At 39.1% G+C, this 8,102-nt stretch overlaps 2 pseudogenes; both read right to left on the bottom strand.

Annotated features, from left to right (window-relative positions):
• Positions 1–951, bottom strand: LOC126067756 (olfactory receptor 1C1-like; annotated as a pseudogene).
• A 6,219-nt stretch (positions 952–7,170) lies between these two features.
• Positions 7,171–7,613, bottom strand: LOC126062067 (oligosaccharyltransferase complex subunit OSTC-like; annotated as a pseudogene).
• Between the last annotated feature and the right edge of the window lie 489 nt (positions 7,614–8,102).

The following is an 8,102-nucleotide window of genomic DNA, read 5'->3' on the forward strand; positions in this document are numbered from 1 at the left end:
TCATGATTTTTGAAAGAAGACTCTGCCCTTACAAAATATTTTCTGAAGTGCTCTCTTCATATCCTTATTCCTTAGACTGTAGATGAAAGGATTCAGCAGCGTAGTCACCATGGTATATATGATGGCTGACAGAGTGTCCCTCTCAGGGATATGAAAAGAGAAGGGGCTGAGGCTGAAGGAAAAAGTACTGGCTGTGCCATAGGACAGCACGACCACCGACAGGTGGTAGCCACAGGTGGAAAAAGCTCTCTGCTTCCCTTGAGTAGAAGTTATCCTCAGGATGGTAGAGAAGATAAATCCATAAGATATGAGGATGCAGATAAGGGGTATGAGAGCCAATAGACTTCCCACTGTAAAAATGACCACCACACTGAAGGAGATATCAGAGCAAGAGAGCTGCAGGAGTGAGTTGAGATCACAGAAGAAATAAGGGATGATGTTGGAGGCACAGAAGGACAGACATGCTATTAGGGCAGTGTGTAGAAGAGCATAAAGATAGGTAAATACTGAGAGTCCAGCCACCAGCTGGACACAGAGGTGAGGATTCATTAGGGTGGTATAACGTAAAGGGTAGCATATTGTCACATACCTATCATATGCCATCACACAGAGAAGGAGGCTATCCATATTCACAAAAGAAATGAAGAGAAAAAGCTTGGTGAGGCAGCCTTAAAAAGAGATAGTCTTTGCACCAGTCAAGCCATTCACTATCATTTGGGGGACTGTACTGGAAGAAAAACAGATGTCAACAAAGGCCAAGTTGCTAAGAAAGAAATACAGAGGAAAGTGGAGGTGAGAGTCAGAGGCAATGGCCAGGATAATGAGTATGTTCCTTGACACAGTGACTAAGTACATACAGAGGAACAGTACAGACAGGACGTGTTGCTGCTCTGCGGAGCTGGAGAGTCCCAGGACAAATGGACCGATAAGTGTTAGATTTCCCCTTTCCATCTTCCCAATGAATCTAGAAAAGCAAAATATTACATCGTACAAGCTATCTCATTCTCAAGGATGTGTGTGTGTGTATAACGAAGCACATTTCAGACTCTGCTTGCTTGAAAGCTTTCCAATTACATCCTGTATTTATGATAGGTTGTTGTTTATTGTGTGCTGTTAATTCTGTCTCATAGGAACCCTTATGACAGAGTAGAAGTGTGCCATAAGGTTTCCTAGACTGTAATCTTTACAGGAGTAGATTGCCAGATCTTTTCTCCTGCACAGCTGCTGGGTGAGTTCAGAACATCAGTTTTATGTTAGCAGTCCAGCATTTAGCCATTGTGCCGTCAGGGCTTTATATATATATATATATTATAATTTTTATAGTGCTTTAAGTGAAAGTTTACAAATTAAGTCAGTCTCTCACACAAAAATTTATATACACCTTGCTACACACTCCCAATTACTCTCCCTCTTATGAGACAGCTGGCTCTCTCCCTCCACTCTCTCTTTTTGTGTCTATTTCACCAGCTTTTAACCGCCTCCACCCTCTCATCTCCTATCCAGGCAAGAGATGCCAACATACTCTCAAGTGTCCACCTGATCCAAGAAGCTTACTCCTCACCAGCATCTCTCTCCAACCCATTGTCCAGTCCAATCCTTGTCTGAAGAGTTGGCTTCGGGAATGGTTCCTGCCCTGGGCCAACAGAAGGTCTGGGGGCCATAACTACCGGGGTCCTTCTAGTCTCAGTCAGACCATTAAGTGTGGTCTTTTTACAAGAATTTGGGGTCTGCATCCCACTGCTCTCCTGCTCCCTCAGGGGTTCTCTGTTGTGTTCCCTGTCAGGGCAGTCATCAGTTGTAGCTGGGCACCATCAAGTTCTTCTGGTCTCAGGATGATGTACTTTCTGTTTCATGTGTCCCTTTCTGTTTCTTGGGCTCATAATCACCTTGTGTCCTTTGTGTTCTTCATTCTCCTTTGATCCAGGTGGGTTGAGACCAATTGATGCATCTTAGATGGCTGCTTGCTAGCGTTTAAGACCCCAGATGCCACTCTTCAAAGTGGGATGCAGAATGTTTTCTTAACAGATTTTATTATGCAGGGCTCTATTTTTTGATATACTTTTTGGATATTCACACAGATGGGATAGTCAGACCAATCTCAAGTACTTTCAAGAAAAAATGATTTCTTTCTCCAAATCAAAATGCACATTCTTTGAATAAGGACAATTTTTTATTTTGCCAATTACATTCTTTTGTCCAGAGGAATCATACCATTGATATTTGATTTTGTGAATTCAAGTTATGTTAGAAATCATAATTTTTACTCTGAACCACTAGAAAGATTCACTTTCATTGGATAACTTTCTTCACAATCTGAAATTTATAGCTCCGATGACAGATCTCATTATTTTCTTTTCCTTTTTCTTGCAAGAGTACATTTTTTTTGCACTGATATTCACAAGTATTCTCTTCCTGGAGTTAAATATTTATCCTCTGATCTCTTGCTGACCACTTGATACAGTTTTTAGCTAAGCTAGGAAGTTCTTCAGAGCTAAGTACTTATGAATTGGGTTCCATGCCCCTTTTTCATAGCAGCTCATACATGTTTTCTCTAGAGGAGGTAGCAGTATTCTCCTTTACCTATCAAAACCTCCATTGGGTGTCTTGCTTTTCGGAAATCCTTCACTGGACTGTCAAGCAAAGTTATCTAGGAAGGTGGCTGTGGGACAATGAACGAAATTCCATGTCTTTTGTTTCCTGTTGATTCTTCTCTCATTATTTGGCATAAATGTACATAACTTGTGGTGCAAATGGTTAAATACCTAACTACTAACTGAAAGGTTGGCAGTTCAAACTCACCCAGACACCTTGCATCTGCTTCTGAAAGGTCGCACTCTTCAAAACCCTATGGAGCAGTTCTACTCTGCATACATGGAGTTGCCATACGTTGAAATCAACTCCATGGCAACTAACAACAATATTTTGAACTACTAAACACACTTTTAATATAGTAATCAGATTTTCAAATTCTCATAGACACTATGAAATTTTACTATTTCTGATGTATGCCATCTCCCTTTTTTTATTATTACTAAATAATGTAGTTATCCTGTTGTTATATAAGTAGATATAATTTTCTCAAAAGAAAAGTTTGCACTTTGTGTTAATCTCTTGCCATTCTTAAAGTTGTAAAATAATCAGATTAAAACCCTAATTTTTTGTCACTGGGTTGTGGATGAAAGTGTGAGGATGAAAAAATACTCAGCCATAGCAGCTTCCTGACTATGATGATCTCACATTCTGGGAATGAATTCTTTTGCCATTCATGATATTGTGTTCCCTCCTGATTCTTTCTATCAACTCTGTCATTTACAGTCAGGGGAATTTTACCCATTTTTGTGAAGACGTTGCCATTTGGCTCAAAGATTTCTTCTTTATCCCCATGTCTACCACCAATTTATACACACACAAACTTCACACAAAATCAATGCCTCTCAGAGCATTCCTTGACCTTCTCAATTCCAATGACCTGTACATAGGTTTCATTTCAGAAACATATTCCAAAGTCTTGAGTGTATTTCTTTAATCATTTATAATTTCCTCATCTCCCAAAACTTTAATGTTAACATCTCTGTTACTCGAGCTTCTTATATACCTAACTCTTACTCTCTCATTTCCCTTTACTTATCTTCAATATTTTCATAAACTCTACTCACATTAGTCAAAATCTGTCAGGTCGACTGCTTCATTTTATTTCCAATTCTGTCAATTTCCATTCCTCCTTGTAATTTGTCATCCCTTCTTTGTCCTCCAAAGTCTTACTCTGTGTCTATCTCATGTTCAGTTTATTTTCTCTGTGCTAAGATACCTGAGCTATACTGGTAATCAAAACACAGTGCATTTGGTTTTACTAAGTTTTGAATTCCAGCCTCATCTTGAACCTAATTAACCCTATGGAATTCATCTTCTTCTGTTCCTTATATAATTTATGTAACTTCTTTGCACCCCTTTTGCCCAACCTCAGGTATGTCAGGATGAAGCCTGTACTGAGGAGAAACATTATATATGCTATATATATGTCCCTAAAGATAAAAAGCATCCTTCTAAAGATGGCTTCCCTCCGCTGCAGACAAAATCAGTTATACTGTTCTTCTTGTTCCCCTAATTACTCAGCAACATCAGGAGTAAAATGTAGCTTCTTTTCTTTTCTTGTCTGCTTCATTGTTGCCAGTGATATCTTGAGAGCAAAATTTGGATTTATTATTTTGAATCCTTTGTATATGACATATAAATTGCACACCGTTGGTCCAAATAGTTTTTATGGAAACAATAAATGAATGAAGAATTCTGGCAAAATTATTTGTGTTGATCCTTCATTTTTTGCATTAAATGCATGATTTTTTTAAAGAGGTTTTCTATATGTTCCTATTTATAGCACATTATGTTATTTCCAGAATTTTATTTATTCACCAGGATTATTTTGTTTTTCTGTCCCCTCTTAAAATATTTAACAATTTCATGGTGCTGGCATAACTGGATATCCATTTGCAAAAAAATGAAACAGGACCCATACCTCACACCATGCACAAAAACTAACTCCAAGTGGATCAAAGACCTAAACATAAAGACTAAAACGATAAAGATCATGGAAGAAAAAATAGGGACAACCCTAGGAGCCCTAATACAGGGCATAAACAGAATACAAAACATTACCAAAAATGATGAAGAGAGATCAGATAACTGGGACCTCCTAAAAATCAAACACCTATGCTCATCTAAAGACTTCACAAAAAGAGTAAAAAGACCACCTACAGACTGGGAAAGAATTTTCAGCTATGACATCTCAGACCAGTGCCTAATCTCTAAAATCTACATGATTCTGTCAAAACTCAACCACAAAAAGACAAACAACCCAGTCAAGAAGTGGGCAAAGGATATGAACACACATTTCACTAAAGAAGATATTCAGGCAGCCAACAGACACATGAGAAAATGCTCCCGATCATTAGCCATTAGAGAAATGCAAATGAAAACTACGATGAGATTCCATCTCAAACCAACTAGGCTGGCATTAATCCAAAAAACACAAAATAATAAATGTTGGAGAGGCTGCGGAGAGATTGGAACTCTCATACACTGCTGGTAGGAATGTCAAACGGTACAACCACTTTGGAAATCCATCTGGCGTTATCTTAAACAGTTAGAAATAGAACTACCATACAACCCAGAAATCCCACTCCTCGGAATATACCCTAGAGATACAAGAGCCTTCACACAAACAGATATATGCACACCCATGTTTATTGCAGCTCTGTTTACAACAGCAAAAAGCTGGAAGCAACCAAGGTGTCCGTCAATGGATGAATGGGTAAATAAATTGTGGTATATTCACACAATGAAATACTACGCGTCAATAAAGAACAGTGACGAATCCCTGAAACATTTCATAACATGGAGGAATCTGGAAGGCATTATGCTGAGCAAAATGAGTCAGAGGCAAAAGGACAAATATTGTATAAGACCACTATGATAAGATCTTGAGAAATAGAAAAAACTGAGAAGAGCACATACTTTTGTGGTTATGAAGAGGGGAGGGAGGGAGGGAGGGAGAGGGTTTTTTACTGATCAATTAGTAGAGAAGAACTGCTTTGGGTGAAGGGAAAGACAACACTCAATACAAGGAAGGTCAGCCCAATTGGATTGGACTAAAAGCAAAGAGGTTTCCGGGATAAATGAATGCTTCAAAGGTCAGCGGAGCAGGGGCGGGGGTCTGGAGAACATGGTTTGAGGGGACTTCTAAGTCAATTGGCAAAATAATTCTATTATGAAAACATTCTGCATCCCACTTTGAAATGTGGCGTCTGGGGTCCTAAATGCTAACAAGCGGCCATCTAAGATGCATCAATTGGTCTCAGCCCACCTGGAGCAAAGGAAAATGAAGAACACCAAGGTCACACGACAACTAAGAGCCCAAGAGACAGAAAGGGCCACATGAACCAGAGACCTACATCATCCTGAGACCAGAAGAACTAGTTGGTGCCAGGCCACAATCGATGACTGCCCTGTCAGGGAGCACAACAGAGAACTCCTGAGGGAGCAGGAGATCAGTGGGATGCAGACCCCAAATTCTCATAAAGAGACCATACTTAATGGTCTGACTGCGACTAGAGGAATTCCAGCGGCAGTGCTCCCCAGACCTTCTGTTGGCACAGGACAGGGACCATCCCCGAAGACAACTCATCAGACATGAAAGGGACTGGTCAGCGGGGTGGGGGGGAAAGAGATGCTGATGAAGAGTGAGCTAATTAAATCAGGTGGACACTGGAGAGTGTGTTGGCAACTCTTGACTGGAGGGGGGATGGGAAGATAGAGAGAGAGGGAAGACGGCAAAATTGGCACGAAATGAGAGACTGAAAGGGCTGACTCAATAGGGGGAGAGCAAGTGGGAGAAGGGAGTAAGATGTATGTAAACTTACATGTGACAGACTGATTGGATTTGTAAATGTTCACTTGAAGCTTAATAAAAGTTAATTAAAAAAAAATTTAACCATTTCATTATTAAAAATGGATTTAGTGCTACAATTCAAAGAATTACACATTAGTCATTTCTTAGCCAAAATTAATATATATATATGACTACATACCTCCTTATTTGAGATTTTTTTGAAACCTACAGTTCCCTTTCCCCCTGAATATTAACTCATAAGAACATAGTCAGCTTGTGCATTGATTTAAGTGTCAAGTTGAAAGTGAAAAACAGGGGAACAATGAGATATAGATAAGTGTTTTCCTTCCCTCAGAGAATGATAGTACATCACAGTGGGAGCATTTACTTTTTTTTTTTTAAATAATATAAAAATATAGGCCTTTAGCAAGGACATGTTTTCCTCCCTTGAGCTTCGCACCCTGGGGGCATACAGAGTTCTGAATTCATCTCCTAATGATTTTTCTCTTGTTTGTGGATTTGTTTCTTCCTTATTTTGAAGAGAAGGCACACAAATGGTAAAATATTTGAATACAAGAAAAAAATGTGAAAGCCCATAAAGATTCTAGAATTTTTTTTTTCTTTTAAAGTATAATATTGTTCGGGAGTGTGAGTGATTGGAAAACCAAAACCAAAAGATGAAAAACCTATCGGTTCCACCCCCATAATGATCACTGTTAGTTCTCCATAAAAAGAAAAATAGTACCCACCTGTATATCGAGGACCGTAGTATCTATGTACATAATCTAACCCATCAGATAGGTCAGCAGTTTCATTCTCATGAATATCCTAGCCCTAAAAAAGTTCAATAGGGCACAGACAAATTCAATAAATAGAAGAAATCTATTGAGTTTTGGGATATTTGGTGCACTGGATAGGTCCAGAATTATGAAACCTAACCCCCTCCCCTATTGTAAACAGGAAGCAAGTCCTTCCATAATGTATTGTCCATTTACTCTGTAGTCAAGAAAGCTACTGGTCTTTGATGCCCATGTTCATCAGTCATAACGTCAACATTTGGAGGTTCCACAATAACGTTATAAATTATTTCTCCAGTGATAAGGAAGTAAGACACCACTACCAGAGCGTACACCATCATGGACAACTGTATGTGCACCCAGGTCAGCTTCTTCAGTTTCAGACTGGGGCATTCCAGCACTAAGAACAGCACTCAGTACAAACTCTCCATGTTGGTGGTGGCAAATGCAGCACTTCTAAGTAATATTTTATTCTGTTTTCTGTGAAAGTTTACACAGAAAATTATGTTCCAATTTAACTATTTCTACAGAAATTGTTCAGTGACATGGGTTACATTTTTCCCAATGTGTCAACATTCTCGTTATTTCTGTTTTGTTTTGTTTCCAGTAATCTAGTTTTCCTGTCCCCTTAGCTTCTCACCTTTAGAGTCATTGTTGACCATTTGGTTTCTTAACAGATTTTTTTTTTTTTTTAAGCTCAGTACTCAAAAGTAATATTCTTTATTTTATGAGCCAATCATTTATTTAGGTAAATTGCCATGGCATTTTGACTTCCACATGCACCTCCTCCCTCTGTCATGTTGAACAGCAACGTTACAGATGGCTGCCATCATTCCCTGGGTCCCTGAGTGACTAAGATGAGGAATCTTCCCCTCCAGCACCCCTCTGGCTCATTATGAACGTATGTCTAGAGTGAAAAT

Source organism: Elephas maximus, chromosome 2, assembly GCF_024166365.1.
Source record: "Elephas maximus indicus isolate mEleMax1 chromosome 2, mEleMax1 primary haplotype, whole genome shotgun sequence".
NCBI classification, from domain to species: Eukaryota; Metazoa; Chordata; class Mammalia; order Proboscidea; family Elephantidae; genus Elephas; species Elephas maximus.